This window comes from Pan troglodytes, chromosome 9 (assembly GCF_028858775.2).
Source record: "Pan troglodytes isolate AG18354 chromosome 9, NHGRI_mPanTro3-v2.0_pri, whole genome shotgun sequence".
NCBI classification, from domain to species: Eukaryota; Metazoa; Chordata; class Mammalia; order Primates; family Hominidae; genus Pan; species Pan troglodytes.
In genome coordinates this window covers 125,384,198-125,402,562 of record NC_072407.2, presented here as the reverse complement: position 1 = coordinate 125,402,562, position 18,365 = coordinate 125,384,198, and the positions used below count along the sequence as shown (strand labels likewise).

Here is an 18,365-nt window from a genome sequence, read left to right as displayed (position 1 = left end):
TTGAAAGTACCCTGAGGCTGGGCGCGGTGACTCACACCTGTAATCCCAGCACTTTGGGAGGCCAAGGCGGGTGGATCACGAGGTCAAGAGATTAAGACCATCCTGGCCAACGTGGTGAAACCCTGTCTCTACTAAAAATACAAAAAAATAGCTGAGTGTGGTGGGCATGCCTGTAATCCCAGCTACTCGGGAGGCTGAGGCAGGAGAATCGCCTGAACCCGGGAGGCAGAGTTTGCAGTGAACTCAGACTGCGCCACTTCACTCCAGCTTGGTGACAGAACGAGACTCCATCAAAAACAAAAAAGGAAAGAAAGAAAGGAAGGAAGGGAGGGAGGGAGGGAGGGAGGGAGGGAAAAGAAAAGAAAGAAAAAGAAGGAAGGAAGGAAGGACCCTGCTAGGCCGTGCTGGATGTGTAAGGCATGGCCCGTGACCTCAGGGAACCCACCACTCCTGATATGTCATTCATCCATCCATGTTTCCACCAACTATGTTTTAGGCATTGGTTCCAGACATCTGGCGATGCCGACTTGAATTAGACATATGTGGACCTTCCCCATAAAGAAGCCACTGTAACAAAACCAGCCAGAATCTTCCTAATGCCAGGGCTCCTCTTTCCTGCCCCCGTGTCAAAGTTGTGGTCCAACTCTCAGTTATCCAACATGAGGAAGCTGCATCTCAAGCCTGACAGCGCCTCCATGGGAAGGTGGGCAGGAAAGAATATGGCTCTCCATTTAGGCACAACCAGTGAAAGTCAGTAAAAAAAAAAAAAAAAAAAAAAAAAAGGTGTTGAAAACCAAGGCTACAATGTTTTTGTTTGTTTCTTTCTGAATTATCTATGAGTATTAATTTTTTAAAAAATTGAGACAGGGTCTCCCTATGTTGCCCAGGCTGATCTTAAACTCCTGGGTGCAAGCAATCCTCCCACCTCGGCCTCCCAAAGTGCTGGGATTACAGGCGAAAGCCACCACACCCAGCCTATCTATAAGCTTTAAATTTTCATGCCAATCCTTAGCTCTCGTGAATACAGATCATGAAGCTCCGGCTAGGAAAAATAAATAAATATTCTTTATCCTTTTTCACAAAGGGTAAATGATCCCTCACCTACAATAAAATTCTAGGCCTATCACCACACATAATTAAAATAATTATACTTACCCCATTATATTCCTCAAATGGGTTCTGAGAAAAGGGGCAAGGAGAAACTGTCAGCTTTAACTCTCTTCACTTGCTCTTAGGTAAAGGAGCACACCACCTTTTTCTAGTTTCCCACATCCTACTAGCTTCCTTGGCCTCAATCACTACTTAACTTCACAGTGAAATCTTCAGCTCTCTCAAGAGAATAAATACAAATTAACCAGATCACTTACTAAACCTTTACTCAGAAGGTAACGTGGTCAACCAAGTTGCTTCCCAGAACTTGAAGTTTGTAAGAATTGGTCAAAACCCTGGACCAGCCTCAAGGCCAGCCTCCCTGCACTCTCCACACACGCACCATCCCCTCACTTTCCCCCACCCCTACTCCCTGGGTCCCCTTCCTGCCTGTGGAAAATCTCTTGCTTCCCAATGCAGAGTATCCATGTTGGAGAAAGAAGTCAGTGCTGAAAAGCTGCAGAAAGTTCTTAAGCCCAGGGCAAGCCAGAATCCATTTTATGCCCAAATCGGGCAATCAATCTTTCTTTCTCTTTCTTTCTTTCTTTCTTTCTTTCTTTCTTCCTTTCTTTCTTTCTTTCTCTCTCTTTCTTTTTCCTTCCTTCCTTCTTTCCTTCCTTCTTTCCTTCCTTCCTTCCTTCTTTCTTTCTTTCTTTCTCTTTCTCTCTCTCTCTCTCTCTTTCTTTTCCTTCCTTCCTTCCTTGACAGAGTCTCACTCTGTCACCCAGGCTGGAGTGCAGTGCTGTAATCCTGGCTCACTGCAACCTCCACCTCCCAGGTTAAAGCCATTCTCCTGCCTCAGCCTCCCAAGTAGCTGAGATAACAGGCGTCCACCACCACTCCCAGCTAATTTTTGTATTTTTAGCAGAAATGGGGTTTCACCATGTTGGCCAGGCTGGTCTTGAACTCCTGACCTCAAGTGATCCGCCCGCGTAGGCCTCACAAAGTGCTGGGATCACAGGCGTGAGCCACCATGCCCAGCCCAAATCTTTATTTTCAACAATCAGTATGATCTTGAGCCCTTTAACTAAACTGCTCCAGTTTAATGAGGAGTTTGAGTACTTTCTCCATCCATTTCCTCTCACAGAGTCAGGCCAGTACACACAGAGGGCTTTCACTTCTGTTTCCTACAATGTCCCAACTTCCTCTCCACCAAGAACCCTCAAACAATATTCCTAAGTGTGTTTCTTTTTTTTTTTTTTTTTCTTTCGAGATGGAGTTTCACTCTTGTTGCCCAGGCTGGAGTACAGTGGTGTGATCTCAGCTTACTGCAACCTCCGCCTCCCGGGTTCAAGTGATTCTCCTGCCTCAGTCTCCCTAGTAGCTGGGATTACAGGTATGCACCACCACACCCGGCTAATTTTGTACTTTTTTTAGTAGAGATGGGGTTTCACCATGTTGGCCAGGCTGGTCTCAAACTCCTGACCTCAGGTGATCCGCCTGCCTCTGCCTCCCAAAGTGCTGGGATTACAGGCGTGAGCCACCACACCAGGCCCCAAGTGTGTTTCTAATGAAAGACACACAACTACCATTCAGAGCTTCAGGTCAGCCTCCAAGGACATGTCTTACCACACTGGATTGATAGAATTCAAGCCAAACAAAGGAATGTTTTAGGTTGTCTTGTTACAGAAAAATGTACGTGTGGTTTCTGTTAGGCTTCTGGAAATGCGAAAACACCTAAAGGAACTCCTCTCTCTAAGGAGCCATCGACTTGGGCTTTCAACATACATACCGCTCTTTGCTTGATCTCTACTTGGCTTCTCTTCCCCTACCAACCTCTGAAAAGTTGCCCCTAGGAGTTCCATCCAGAGTCTGTTTCTCTTCTCACATGACACATTCTCCTCCAGCAATGTCATCCATATCCATGGCTCGGACAAAAAGCCACATGTTCACTCCCAAACCTGTATCTAAAACTCCTACTGTTCCACCAAGCTCCGGTCCCCCATATCCAGCTGTTTACAGGATGTCACCAAAACCCTACCTCCCTAGGCTCATCGCACAGCCTGTCCAAAACTACCCCTTCCCGCCTCCCACACCCTCACTTCTCCCCAACAACTCCCATCTGCCTTCCTTAGCTCAGTCACCTGCATCACCATCCCTCCACTTAGCTGTACAAACAAGGAAACACAGAAATAGTTCCAGCAGTTCTCTCTCCTCCACTCCCTACCTTCGATCTATCACTGAGTTATATTGGCTCCCACCTTTGAAACATCTTTTATATCCATCCTCTCCTCTCTATTCCTATTATCCTTGCTCTAGTCCAAATATCAGTACCACCTTGGCTGCATAAGAATCACCTGGAAACTTTTTAAGAAAAGAAAAAGGTTCCCATTCCCTCATTGATCCTGGATTCTGATTCAGGGGGCCTGGGTTGGAGCCTGAAGGAGTTTTAACAGGCATCTCAGGTTTGAAAACTACTGACATCCCACTCTATTGAAACGGTCCTTTATCTGTGCTGACAAATGTTTAACAACTAGATTGGTGGAGGGGGCTGATTTATATTATTTGCCAATTTCTGCCATGTATACTCCCACCATGATTGATTTCTGCTATCAGTGAAATTGGCATTGGGAAATGATATGCACAATCGGCATCTACAAGTGGATGCCAGCTGGCCCCAGCATACTAATGTGCCTAGATGTTATTATTATTATTATCATTATTACTATTTTAGAGGCCAAGTCTTGCTAGCTCTGTCTCCCAGGCTGGGGTGCAGTGGCATGAACATGGCTCACTGCAGTCTTCAACTCCCAGGCTCAAGCAATCCTTCCACCCCAGCCTGCCGAGTAGCTGGGACCACAGGTGTGCACCACCACACCCAGCTAAATTTTTTTTTTTTTTTTTTTTTGTAGAAATGGGGTCTCCCTTTGTTGCCCAGGCTGGTCTTGAGCTCCTCGGCTCAAGCGACCCTCCCATCTTGGCCTCCCAAAGTGCTGGGATTACAGGCATGGCCCAGCCCTGTTATCTTCTAAAACAGCTCTAGTCAAGTCTCTTCCCAAGTTACAGTCTCTTGAAGTCTTCCTATAATGTCATAGAATACAGTCCAAAGTTTTCTGCCTGCCACACAAGGCCTTACTACATGAAACTGACTTCCCCAGCAGAAAGCTCTTCCTGAGGCCTTTACACAGTTTTCCTTTCTGGGGCTCGTGCTCCCCAAATCTCCCATGCACATTCATTCCTGCAACTTCGTGCATGTTGTGCTCTCCGCTTTCTCTTCATTTCCCTTCTATATGATCCATATCTTCCACCCTGGCCTTTTGGGCGCTGTGTCACACAGAGGCCTGTCCCTTCCCTTGGTGCATTCGAATATTAACTCATTGACTTTTTTCTCTGCTGACCCAGAGCTCTGTCTCCTTTGAGCCATAGGACTAATGACAAATCCAAGTCGGCACAGTTATTACAGGTGAGACTGGTAGCTCTGCCCGTGTGGTGGAGAGAACCTGTTGGCTACATCAGAGAACACCTCCTTTAGTGCAAACTCTGGCTGCTTTTTTCAATTCATTCAAGATACTGCATACTAATATGTTGTATTTAATACTAGGAATAAACCTTCCCATTAAAACACTTCTTCCCCATCTACAAAGTGCTCCCATGTATATGCTTCCAACTTTTTATCCTCATCAGGTAAATAAGAAATGTATACACTCTGATCCCCATTTTAAAGATGAAGAAAATAGGCTGGGCACGGTGGCTCATGCCTGTAATCCCAGCAATTTGGGAAGCCAAGGCGGGTGGATCACTTGGGGCCAGGAGTTGGAGACCAGCCTGGCCAACGTGGTGAAACCCCGACTCTACTGAAAATATAAAAAATTAGTCAGGTGTGGTGGTGGCCCATGCCTGTAGTTCCAGCTACTCGGGAGGCTGAGGCATGAGAATCACTTGAACCTAGGAGGCAGGGGTTGCGGTGAGCTGAGATCGCGCCATCGCACTCCAGCCTGGGTGACAAAGTGAGACTCCATCTTAAAATAAATAAATAAATAGAAATAAATAATAAAGATGAAGAAAATAAGACTTCACAGGGATACATGGCACGTCTATGAGCAAACTGTGCTGGTAAGCTAAGAAACAGGGATTTCAATTTAAGGTTTTTTGTCCCTGAATTCTTTATTCTTTCACCTTAAGCACACTCCAGTGCTGGAGCGTAGCATTCACTTGGAGAAGGGGTGGGTGGCAGGGATAACCTCACTGATGAGACTGAAGGGACTCTGAGCTTGGGCTGGGACTCAGGGGCTGGGCTGAGCTTGAATGTTCACTCTGCCGCAAGTGTCAGCCGTCTCTGCTTTGCAGGTGGCAGCCCTCAGCTAGAATGCAAGAACATCTGGGAAGTCCAAGGCAAGTGAAAACCTTGAAACAAGAAGTAACGAGAGTCTGCTCTGCCCAGTTTGAGGCAGTTTGTCAGGGGATGGCACCTGCCACTGAGGTCACAAAGCCACAGGTGAAACCATAGAAATAAACAAATGACTGGCTGGGCACGGTGGCTCACACCTGTAATCCCAGCACTTTGGGAGGCCAAGGCGGGCAGATCACGAGGTCAGGAGATCGAGACCATCCTGGCTAACATGGTGAAACCTCGTCTCTACTAAAAATACAGAAAAATTGGCCAGGCATGGTGGCGGGTGCCTGTGGTCCCAGCTACTCGGGAGGCTGAGGCAGGAGAATGGCGTGAACCCAGGAGGTGGACCTTGCAGTGAGCCAAGACCGTGCCACTGCACTCCAGCCTGGGCGACAGAGCAAGATTCCATTTCAAAAAAAAAAAAAGAAATAAACAAATGACCATATCAGAAAAAAAAAAAAAACCTGCACTTGAAAGTAGAGCTATCTTGGCCGGGTGCAGTGGCTCATGCCTGTAATCCCAGCACTTTGGGAGGCTGAGGCGGGGGTATCGCATGAGGTCAGGAGTTCGAGACCAGCCTGGCCAACATGGTGAAACCCCCGTCTCTACTAAAAATACAAAAATTAGCCGGGTGTGGTGGTGGGCACCTGTAATCCCAGCTACTCGGGAGGCTAAGGCAGAAGAATCACTTGAACCCAGGAGGCAGAGGTTGCAGTGAGCCGAGATCACGCCATTGCACTGCAGCCTGGGCAACAAGAACGAAACTCCGTCTCAAAATAAAACAACAACAACAACAACAAAAAGTAGAGCTGTCTCAACAACCAGCTGGGGAAGAAACCATAGACAATCCAAAAAAGACAGAGCAGTGTGCCAAGGCATAGGCCAGGACTTCCCAGAGCTAGAGCCAGGGCTGGAGAGACTTCTAGGAGGCCAGTGACGTTTGGCCTGCAGCCCAAGGGGGAGTCTTTGGGAACCAGAGAGGCCAGCACCACCTCATTTAGCCACAGGGACAGGAATCACAAGGGCTCGGCCAGCTGCAGACAGAAATGCTGGTGCCCTGGGGGACTCTTAGGAAACAGTCCTGGTAGCAGTGCCAGCTTGGCTTTTCTGCCAGCTGAAGTCAACATAGCTTGATTTAGGAGCCAACCTGGAGTCAGTCGGGGCAGCTGATTCCCCAGAAAGACGACTGAACTGACAAGAACATTTTAGAAGCAGCCCAGGCAACAGGAGCACTGGTCCATTCACATCTGATTGAAGACCAAACTCAATTAAGACTCAATATGTTTTTAAGACATTTTTTATGACTATGGCTTCCCAACTGGCTATTAATTTTGCTATCACCTGTTTCCCTCTAGTCAACACAAGCCAAACCTCTTAAAAAGCCAAAAATATGTGAATTCCAAAAGGTCACGAGGTGGGAAAGACACAGAGAGCCTTGTGTTCTTCCTGGAGGGCCCAGGAAAGAGGCGCCCAAGGAAAGGAGAAGCTGATGCGCCTGGGAAGGCAGATGGATTCTTGGGTCCTAAAGGGACAAAGGAAACGTAGGGGCAGGGGATTCATGCAGAAACCCTATCAAAGACCAACCGCTCCTGTGACCTCGGAGCTCAAGGACAAGCAGCCCGCAAGCTGTGCTGTTTTCCAGAAAGAATCCTTTCAGCTTCCTGCCTCCCCTTCCCTGCCCCACTCCTGTCCGCCCCCCAAATCCTGCTGACCCAACCACCATCCAATTTCATTTGCCCTTAGCCCCGGGAAAAACTGGCTTATGGTAAAACCATTATCTTGTTTTTTTCCAATTGGAAGACATAAAAACAGTCCTAACCAAAAACTCTGGTCATTAACACTCACAGAGTGCCCTGGGGGGCCTGGGGAGAAATCCTCGCATTGACTGGGGCTGGAGTCACGGTGTCTAGGTGTAATTGCCACAAATCTGCCCAATCACGTCCCTGGCCTATATCCAATTAACCCTCTTCAAGTTCAGTCCCGGAACCCACTGAACTTGGACAAGAACATAAAAAGGATTTTGATGGTCCACAAAGTAGATAATTCATGTACTTTAATTCATCTACTATATTTTCTACTATATTCATCTACTATAATCCATCTGTTTCCACAATGCCATTTTCCACTCAGGATTAAACTCCATGTCTTCTCTGCCAAGCACTTTGACAGCCTTCTGATAAGCTTGTCATACCACACATGGTCACTTTTCAGTAGCATGGAGGCAACAGGTACTGGATAATTCAGGATATCGAGCAGAAGAAAACAGAAGTTGACTAATCCACAAATCATTTATTTTTAGTTTGAGAATTTTAATGAAACACACACACACGTATGTCCAATCACACTCCTGGCCTATATCCAATAAACTCTCTTCAAGTTCAGTTCTGGGACCCACTGAACTTGAAGGGACAAGGGTGAGGACAAGGACATAAAAATGGACAAGAACATAAAAAGGATTTTGATGCTCCATAAAGTAAATAATTCATTCACTCAGAAAACACTTTTTGAATGGCAATCTGTACACAGAAAACGGATGAGAGGCAAGCTTTGGGTGAGCCAGGTGTCCAGTGAGAAGGTAGCAGAACAAATTTGCCTAAGACCCAGCCCTGCCCTCCAGAACCTCAGTGTGTGTTTAGGAATAGGACTTAAAGTATAAAGATAGTTGTGAATAACCAGTTCACATCATAGGGGAAGGGTCAACTAACAGGTATTGAGTACCTACTATATGGATTTTTTGCACACTATCTCACTTAAAAGTCAGTATTTGAAGAAAATAATATTCTTCTCTCTCTTTGTTATCAAACTCAATTCTTTTATCTTCAATTCCTTTAAATCATGAATATGGCCGACCACAGTGGTGCATGCCTGTAATCTCAACAATTTGGGAGGCCGAGGTGGGTGGATCATCTGAAGTCGGGAGTTGGAGACCAGCCTAGACAACATGGCAAAACCCCACCTCTACTAAAAATACAAAATTAGCCAGGTGTGGTGGCTCACGCCTGTAATCCCAGCTACTCTGGAGGCTGAGGCAGGAGAATTGCTTGAACCCAGGAGATGGAGGTTGCAGTGAGCCCAGATCATGCCACTGCACTCTCACCTGGGTGACAAAAGCAAAACTCCATCTCAAAAAAAAAAAAGAAGATAAGTGTTCATGAAGATTTTCCCATGATCAGCAAATTAAAACAAATATATAGAAGTGTCTTATTTCTTTGCAATCAAATACCCCAATCTGCCCTAACTCCAAGGGCTGGTCACCATAACTATAACCCATCTACAATGCAGTGCATGTTCTTTGTCATCTACACAGCCTCTGCTACAACAAGCTCCTAGAAACACTTTTCCAAACTCATGGCTAGGAAGGCCATTGTGTCTGTGATTGTCTGAATATTCTGTTAACTCCGCTGTGTATTACGGTATGCATTAAGCATTAAAGTGATTGTTCTCACTGAGATCAGACTCAGAGTTGGGGGGAAATTACAGGAGCACAAAGGACTAGCCCCAAAAGAACCTCCACTTCAATCACCAAGCCATACCTGGAACTACCCATTGGCAGACTTGAAATGTGAAAATAACCCACCCGTACACACACTCTACATGTTGAGAGATACTTGTTCTTATCACTCAGAATGCTCCCATTCTCCTGGAATTTTTTGCCCATTACTCACATTGGGGAGTATGAAGAGGAGGGAAAAAAAAAAAAAAAAAAAAACAGCCTTTCACTGTTTCCTTATCTAGGATACTGTTCATCCTATAAATCAAAAAAGGGATTTGCATCAAATTCTTTATGACCATTTTCTTCTCAGATTGATTTTAGTGAGAAGGTAATTGTGATGGTTAATTTTAGGTGTCAGTTTGACTGGATTAAAGACTACCTAGGAACCCGGTAAAGCATTATTTTTGGGCGTGTCTGTGAAGATGTTGCCAGAAGAGATCAGCATGTGAGTCTGAGTGGACTAGGTGGGGAAGATCCGCCCTCATTGTGAGTGGGCACCATCCATTCTGCTGGGGGCCTGGAAAACAAAAACTGAGGAAAGGTGAATATGTGAATGGAACTGCCAGAGTCGGATTATATTCTTCCTCTCTCTGTCCCTCAGTGGCTCTCTGAGTTCTAGGCCTTTGGCCTCAAACCGAGAGTTACAACATCAGCTTCTCTGGTTCTGAGGCCTGCAGACTTGGACTGAGCCACGCTACCAGCATCCCAGGGTCTCCGGTGTGTTGTGGGACTTCTCAGCCTCCATAATCATGTAAGCCAATTCCCCTAATCCCCTCCCCTCTCCTCTCTCTCTCTCTCAGAACTCCAACTAGGTTCTGTGCAGCATACATACGCACTTATCGTGGAGTCATGCATAAAGTGGTACTCATCTATTTAAAATATGTGGCAGCCAGGCATGGTGGCTTACGCCTGTAATCCCAACATTTTGGGAGGCCGAGGCAGGAGGATTCCTTGAGCCCAGGAGTTCAAGACCACCTTGGATAACGTAGCAGGACCCTGTCTCTACAAAAAAGTAGGGAAATTAGCCAGGTGCGGTGGTGCATGCCTGTAGTCTCAGCTACTCAGAAGCTGAGGTAGGAGGATCACTTGAGCCCAGGAGGTCGTGGCTGCGGTAAGCGTGATTGCACCAGCGCACTCCAGCCCAGGCGATAGAGTGAGACCCCATCTCAAAAAACAAATACATAAAATAAAATATGTGGAAAATAGAGCACGGAGCACAGTGGAGCAATAGCACCAGAGCCAGGCTCATAAGGCTGGGTCCAGCACTGACTCTGTCATAGACTCCGTAGAACACAGAGCAAGTTGCCCCATTGTTCTGAACTTCAGTTTGCTTATCTGTAAAATGAACAGAGTGTGCTAGACAATCACATAGGCCCTGTCTAGCCTTAAAAGTCCCATGACGCTAAGCTAAGAAATCTTCCATTAAGCCTGTTTGAAGGCTAAGTGGAAGACACAAAGATTGAGAAAGAAGGGAGTTGCTGGCTATTCTGAAACACGTGAACTAAACCACGAGGGTAGGCTGACGCTGGCTGGACAGTGGGGAAAGAATAGCAGTCTAAGAACAAACGTGGTTTAGAGGCAGCTAACAGAGACACAGAAATGTGGCTTCCTGGTTCACTTCCTGTATGCTCATTTGATAAGTGTGTCCTTTAACTGTTACTCTCTTTCCAGGTTATCATTTTATAACAATCTCTAATTTTATTAATAAAATCATGAGCCAATACTTCACAGCAGGAAGGGATTCGAGGGATAAACTGTTCTAATTCTTTCTTTTTCTTTTCTTTCTTTCTTTCTTTTTTTTTTTTTTTTCTCAGACAGGGTCTCTCTCTGTCACCCAGGTTAGAGTGCAGTGGTGCCATCACAGCTCACTGCAGCCTTGACCTCCTGGGCTTAAGCAATCCTCCCATCTCAGCCTCCCGAGTACCTGGGACCACAGGCATGAGGCATGTGCCACCACACCTAGTTCTTTCTTTCTTTTCTTTTCTTTTTTTTTTTTTTTTTTTTTTGAGACAGAGTCTCCCTCTGTCGCCCAGGCTGGAGTACAGTGGCGCCATCTCAGCTCACAGCAACCTCCGCCTCCCAGGTTCAAGTGATTCTCCTGCCTCAGCCTCCACAGTAGCTGGGACTACAGGTGTGCGCCACCACACCTGGCTAATTTTTGTATATTTAGTAGAGACGGAGTTTCATCATTTTGACCAGTCTGGTCTCAAACTCCTGACCTCAAGTGATCTGCCTGACTCAGCCTCCCAAAGTGCTGGAATTATAGGCGTGAGCCATTGCGCCTGGCCACACCTGGTTATTTTCTGTATTTTTTGTAGAGACCAGGTCTCATGACATTGCCCAGGCTGGTCTCAAATTCAGGGGCTCAAGTGATCTGCCTGCCTCAGCCTCCCAAAGTGCTGGGATTATAGGCATGAGCCACCACACTTGGCCCCAATTTTTTCTTTTTCAAACAGGAAACCAACAGCCCAAAGAAGGTAAATGACAAGTGTAAAGTCACAGAGGTATTTAGTAGCACTGCAAAGAATAAAACTCGAGTTTGCTGACTCTCGGGGCTCTTTCCACAACACCAATGCTGCCCTTAGAGAACAAGAATGTCAAACTCCTGGTGGGCAGAGAAGGCATCTGAAACTTTTTTCTTAACCCTCTGGTGCTTCTGCTGACAAGAAGGATAACTGTTAACAGTTGCTCATTCTATAAAATGGATATGCCATTGTTGAGTGTGTTGTTCTTTTTTGTTTTGTTTTGTTTTTGAGACAGTCTCTCTCTGTCGCCCAGGCTGGAGTGCAGTGGTGCAATCTTGGCTCACTGCAACCTCCCTCCACCTCCCTGGTTCAAGCGATTCTCATGCCTCAGCCTTCCGAGTAGCTGGGATTACAGGTGTGTGCCACCACACCCAGCTAATTTTTTGTATTTTTAGTAGAGACAGGATTTCACCATGTTGGTCAGGCTGGTCTCGAACTCCTGACCTCAAATGATCCACCCACCTTGGCCTCCCAAAGTGCTGGGACTACAGGAGCGAGCCACCCCACCCGGCCTGGTTGAGTGTTTTCTATATGCCAGGCTGTTTTCTAACCACTGGGAACACAGTAATAAACAGATTGGGCAAAGGTCCCTGCTCTCAAGGACCTCAAATTCTTATGGTTTAGCAGAAGGGATGCAGAAATGAGAGACAGATCATCAACAGAGAAAAATAAAAGAAGATGATAATTTCAGAAGTACAAAGTGCTATAAAGACAATAAAGCTGAAGAATGTAGCCTCAAAAAAGCTAAAAAATAAGTTAAGGGCAGAGAGTAAGCGGCAGAGCCTGGACAGAATCCATGCAGATCACTCCAGAGTCCGTGGCTTTGCAAACTACGCCGTATTGCGTGGTGAGCGCAGCAGTTTGATAGCAAGTAGAGGATGAATGATCAGTTGAGTGGAATGCATATCATCAGAAGGGGTTCCAGTGTAATTTTAATTTTGAAGGGAATTCACAAGCAGATTCTTGTAAAATCTGGCCAGGCGCGGTGGCTCATGCCTGTAATCCTAGCACACTGGGAGGCCGAGGAGGGCAGACCGCTTGAGCCCAGGAGTTCGAGACTCCTTACTATGTTGCTAGGACAACATAGTAAGACCCTCGTTTCTATAAAATAAAAAATAAAAATAAATTCTAGTGAAATCTGTTTTGATTTTAGTTCATCCTAAGGAATGTCTACCTAGTCATAATAGACACAAAGATTATAGTTTAATCAAATATTTTTCCCTCTCATCTCTATATGTTGGGCAAAAAATAGACTTAAATGTTCAATTTCCTACTTCCCTAAATATTAAGTAGGGCTCTTATACATCTTACATGAAGTACATATTCAAACAATACTTGTCATTGATGCTGATGGGGATAAAACATCACAAAACTAGTAAAAGACTAAGTGCTCATAAAACATCCTTCAGATATAACAAGTTAAAGCATTTCTTTAAACATAAGAATTACATGCACCTAGTCCCACAAACACAGCCTCACTAAAGATGGAATAAGCATTTTAGGGGACATGTAAAACCAGTCCTATTCCCACATATGTCTCCTATCTCTCAGAGGCAATCTTTAAATCTTACCTTGGTTCTTCTTTACAACCTCACACTTTTCTAAGAAAAGTTCTCACTCTGTATCTTCTCAGTAGCATCAAGAGCATCTTCTCCCCTAATTATAATCCAATGTCATTCATTTCAAATTTGGAAGACACTGCTGCCCTCTATTCACTTAGGGCCCTCCGCAGAGCCTGGTGGCAGTACTGCTTAAGCTGACATCAAAGTTTCATGAAGCCATTTTACAGGAAATTCAGCACAAGGCAAGATATGCAGAACATCCCCATGGCTAGTTACTCATCCCCTGCCCTTAACCATGAGAAGGGCAGATCAGGTTCCAAAAGTGCACCAGGAAATACTAAGAGACAACAGAGCCTGCGTTGGCTGATCACGGCACTAACCACTCTCTAAACCGCTGTCTTTTACAGGTCTGCCAACCCCAAATGACTCAGCAAAGGTGCCTGGCAATGACGAAAAAACAACGCAAGCCCCGGGGCCTGTCCTTCAGATCAGATAAGCTTGGCCCTAAATGACACCCATATGAAAACACCTCCTTCTCTTAAATTTAAAGGGGAGAGGGACAAAGGAAGTAACCAGGAAGTGAGTACCTACAGGATGTCAGGAAATTGGAGAGGTGACTTATCTTATTTCATCTGCAAACCAGTCTTCAAGGTAGGTATTATCATGATCACCAATATATGTAAGAGGAAGCTAATGATGCAAAGCTGCCTGCGGAAAGAACGCTTGTCCCAGTCTGGAATTTTACTCCATGGAAGCAGGATTGAAATTATTACCAGGATAAAAGTCACACTCAGCTGCTGGGAAAGTATCTACCCTGGCCTTGCTAGAGGTGGGGATAGGTGAGGAACAGTGTTGGCATGGGCCATTATCAACAGGATTTTACAAAGATACAGAGCCTTGGAAGAAATAGAAACACATTTCTGTTTCTTAGCTGTCCCTGATCACCCTCGAATTCACAATCAGTAGTGACCTGGGACTTCAGATGCTCCATTGCTCAGCCCTCTTTGGGTTTACTTTGTCATCCCCTATAATAAAACAGGCAAGATCCAGAAATCTCCCTGAGGTGGATAGGTTTGAGTCCAATTGCTGGCATTAAAACAAGTATCATATGCAACAGGCAAATTAAAATTTCTTTCTGAAATTTGAGTCAGTATTCCAGGACCAAAAAGTACTTAGCCTGCCCTAAGGAATATCCAGGTTTAAAAAATACATACCTATCTATTGCCGGGCACGGTGGCTCATGTCTGTAATCCTAGCACTTTGGGAGGCTGGGGCAGGAGGATTACTTGAGGTCAGGAGTTGAAGACCAGCCTGCCCAACATGGCGAAACCCCGTCTCTACTAAAAATACAAAAATTAGCTGTGTGTGGTGGCGCGTGCCTGTAATTTCTGCTACTTGGGAGGCTGAGGCATGAGAATTGCTTGAACCCAGGAGGCAGAGGGTGCAGTGAGCCAGGATTGCACCACTGCACTCCAGCCTAGATGACAGAGTGAGATTGTCTTAAAATAAAAAGATATATATACTTGTATATACATATATACTTATATTTAATATATATTTATGTGTATTAGATATATACATATATTTATTAGAAAACATTTATGTTGCTGCATGTATATATTCCGCTGTATTTTTCAATTTAAGCTGGATTAGAGGTTTGGAGTTATTTGCACACTGACAATTGTTTCTTCCTAACCTTCTAAGGATACTGTTGAACAGATAAAGACCATGAATATGAGTCATTTCCAAACTAGCCACCCAAAAAGGCCTTAAACTAGTCAATAATTAAGGTAAAATGTTCTAGAACTCTAGATTCTCCATGGCTATGAGGAACAAGGTCAGAAAAATGCACTGAAAGTAACTCAAAATTATCTAAATATTGAATTCTTTACTTCAATGGTGCCTGTGAAACACAAGACCGAACTTTCACTTCCCTACCCGTTCTTTCCTGGAGAAATGAAAGGGAAGCCTGGTGGTTCTACATCTGGCAAAAAGGGAGAAGAGAAGCAAAAGGCCTGGTTAGAAGAGAAGCAAAAGGCCATGGCCAGAATTCCCTAGTCAGCAAAGCCCCAGACATCTTTGCCTATTCTGTGAAATAAATGAAGTAGACCTAATATTGAGAGTAAATAGCTTCTGTTTTCCAAAGCAAAATGTCTATCCAACTCCACTTATTAAGGAAGGTCTTTTTTTTTTGAGACAGACTCTCACTCTGTCACTCAGGCTGGAGTGCAGTGGCACCATCTTGGCTCACTGCAACCTCCACCTCCCAGGTTCAAGCAATTGTGCTGCCTCAGACTCCCGAGTAGCTGGAATTACAGGTACCCATCACCACACCTGGCTAATTTTTGTATTTTTAGTAGAGATAGGGTTTCACCATGTTGGCCAGGCTGGTCTTGAACTCCTGACCTCAGGTGATCCACCTGCCTCGGCCTCCCAAAGTGCTGGGATTACAGGCATGAGCCACCACGCCTGGCCAAGGAAGGTCTTCTACCAGAAAAAATGTCCTTCACAAGATCTGGCTAATTGCCAGGATTACCAAATGTAACAGTTACTGCTGTCCTCTCCTTAGATGCACTTGTCACATTTTTATTATATGTTTTTCCTTTAAGCTCTATTGGACTTGACTGTCACATTTTAAATTTTTACATTTGTTCACAATTACTTGCACTGACTGCCCAACGGATGGTCAAAAAAATCTGCTGTCGGACTGGGTGCAGTGGCTCCCATCTGTAATCCCAACATTTTAGGAGGCCAAGGAAAGAGAATTGCTTGAGGCTGGGAGTTCAAGACTAACCCGGAAAACATAGTGAGACCCTGTCTCTATAAAAGTCTAAAAAATTAACTGGGCATGGTGGCACATGCCTGTGGTCCCGGCTACTCAGGAGGTTGAGACAAAAGGATCACTTGAGCCCAGGATTTAGAGGCTGCAGTGAGCTATGATCATGCCACTGCACTCCAGCCTGGGCGAGAGAACACCACCATATATATATATATAAAATCTGCTGTCAAACAAATGAATGAATAATAAATAAACTAGACTACATCTTTCAAGAGAAGAAGCCAGCCACACCTCAGTGGCCAGCACATAGCAGCCAAGCAACAAGTGCTGGCTGGCAGGATTTGGACTCTCCTCTCTCTGGCAGCCTGACTGTGTAATGTGTCCCTCCAAATGGGAAGGGGAGCAGGGGAGGTAAAATCCAGTCAAAGCTTTTCACAGAAGCTGCTGCTTTCAAACAGTGGAGCACGCCGAAACTGCTAGTTAAAATGTTTGGTCTTTATGTCTCATTTCCTGTGGATTTGAATTACCCACACTGTCAGCATGTATCCATAAGCCTCAGTATAATGTCAGATACAACACACGTATGGTACAACAAAGAAAGGGCCCTAAATTAAAAGTGACATGACATAACCTCTTTTTGAGTCTGGTTTCTAGCATTACTTAGCTGTATGGATGTGGGCATATTTCAGAATCCCCATTTCCTTAAGTGCCAGGTGGGTCTACTCATTACATCTGCCCCACAGGATGCAGGAACAAATGAGGTAATAGATTGTCATGCCATACGCTTGTCACTGGACATCCTGGTGTGTGCCAGTGCTACAGCAATCACAAAGAATAATTATACCCTGTCCCTTCCGTGGGAGAGCCCATGGCCTGGTAAATTGCTTTGAAAAGGTAAAGTGCTACTCAAATTAAGAGATTGTGATAAATTGCTATTGTCTGCATCATTTTCATTTGTGTCCTTGTGAGTGCCATTCTCTGCCACCCTGATGGGACGCTCCCAACAGCAGGTATCAATACCCCCTCTTTCCTCTCTACCTTCCTTCTTGGAGCCCAGTTTAAGGTACCGCACTCTGTGGTAGCTTAATAAATGGCATTCCCTGCCTGTTTTCCAGGCTTTCATTACACTGGATAATAAAGGGCCATTTCTGGCAGCTCTTTGGCTCTTGGCTTCTGTTAGTGCCAAGAGACTCCCACAAACACCAGAAGAGCAACAGCTTTGACATCTGACAGCTGCAGAGAGACCCAGCTTAATCCTGTCATCTCCCAAGGTCTTAGATGATGTCAGAGCACCAAATGCATCTGCATTCCAAAGTGCCCACACAAATCCAATGAAGTCCCACTATCAGTGGGAAGAGAGTCAGCTTCCCACATTCAGCCACCAGCTCCTCCCCGCTCCCATATCGCTCTTCAAAGCAGTATGGAAGTCACTTGTTTTACAACTCTTGATTTCCAAATTGTAGAAAACAAACTAATTCCCTTTCAGTGATGTGGCCAAATAATTTGCTTTTAAACAAATAGGGACCAATATTGCACTGATAATTTGCTGACAGTCTCTCTACCCCACTAGAGAAGCCCCTGTAGGGCAGACTCTATTTTGTTCACTATTATTTCTGGTGTTAGGAACGGTATCTGGCATGTAGTGTATGTTCAATAAATGTTTGTTGGATTAGTTAGTTGGGGAAAAAAGGTGGAAGGATGCATATATTCCAAAATCCTCTTCCCCTGCAGGAGGAACAACTGTTGCCCTGACCTGGAATCAGAAGACGAGAAAAAGTATTGCATTACCATGGCAACCACAGCTCCAAAAATAAATGCTCTTCAAAACTGTTATGGGTCTTTGGTGGGGAAAAAAACCTAACTGCTGTTTGCAGACTATACCAGGGCCCTGGGTCCACCATCAGACAAAATATTGTTCCCAATGTGCTCGTGCTCTCTGGAACCTCATTTTGGGAAAGATTGATCACTCTCCACCTAACTATGCCAAGTTTGGCTCCCCTGAATAGAGACTACCTTTAGAACGGCAGTCTCTGGGTCAGGTGTGGTGACTCATGCCTGTAATCCCAACACATTGGGAGGCTGAGGCAGAAGGATCCCTTGAGCCTAGGAGTTCAAGACCAGCCTGGGCAACATAGCAGGATCCTGTCTCTACAAAAAGTAGAAAAATCTAGCCGAGCATAGTGGCACATGCCTGTAAACCCCAGCTACTCAGGAGGCTGAGGCAGGAGGATCACTTGAGCTTGGGAAGTTGAGGCTTCAGTGAGCCATGATTGTGCTACTGTGTTCCAACCTGAGTGCTGGGTGACAGAGTTAGACCCTGTCTCAAAAAAAAAAAAAAAAAAAAGCCAGACATGGTGGCATGCATCTGCAGACCCAGCTATTCAAGAGATCAGGATGTCAAGGCTGCAGTGAGTCAAGATCTCACCAGCAATCTCCACCCTGGGTGATATATAAAAAAAAAAAATAAAAAGCAGTGTCTGCTCTCTGGGCACTTACTAAAGACTCAGAACCCAGTTAAAACCAG

General features: G+C 45.2%; 1 protein-coding gene across 10 annotated transcripts in view; it reads right to left on the bottom strand.

The window, feature by feature from the left end:
- Window positions 1–18,365, bottom strand: part of GRAMD1B (GRAM domain containing 1B) — a 263,268-nt gene that overhangs the window by 153,674 nt on the left and 91,229 nt on the right. Inside the window, exon 1 of one of the 10 annotated variants that reach the window (XM_063784587.1) lies at window positions 13,072–13,462. The exons of 8 other annotated variants lie outside the window; for them this stretch is intronic. The gene's annotated coding sequence lies outside the window, so the exon portion shown is untranslated. Of the gene's footprint in view, window positions 1–13,071; window positions 13,463–18,365 lie in introns of those variants that run through there. One more of the 10 variants, XM_063784585.1, reaches the window with a different exon arrangement.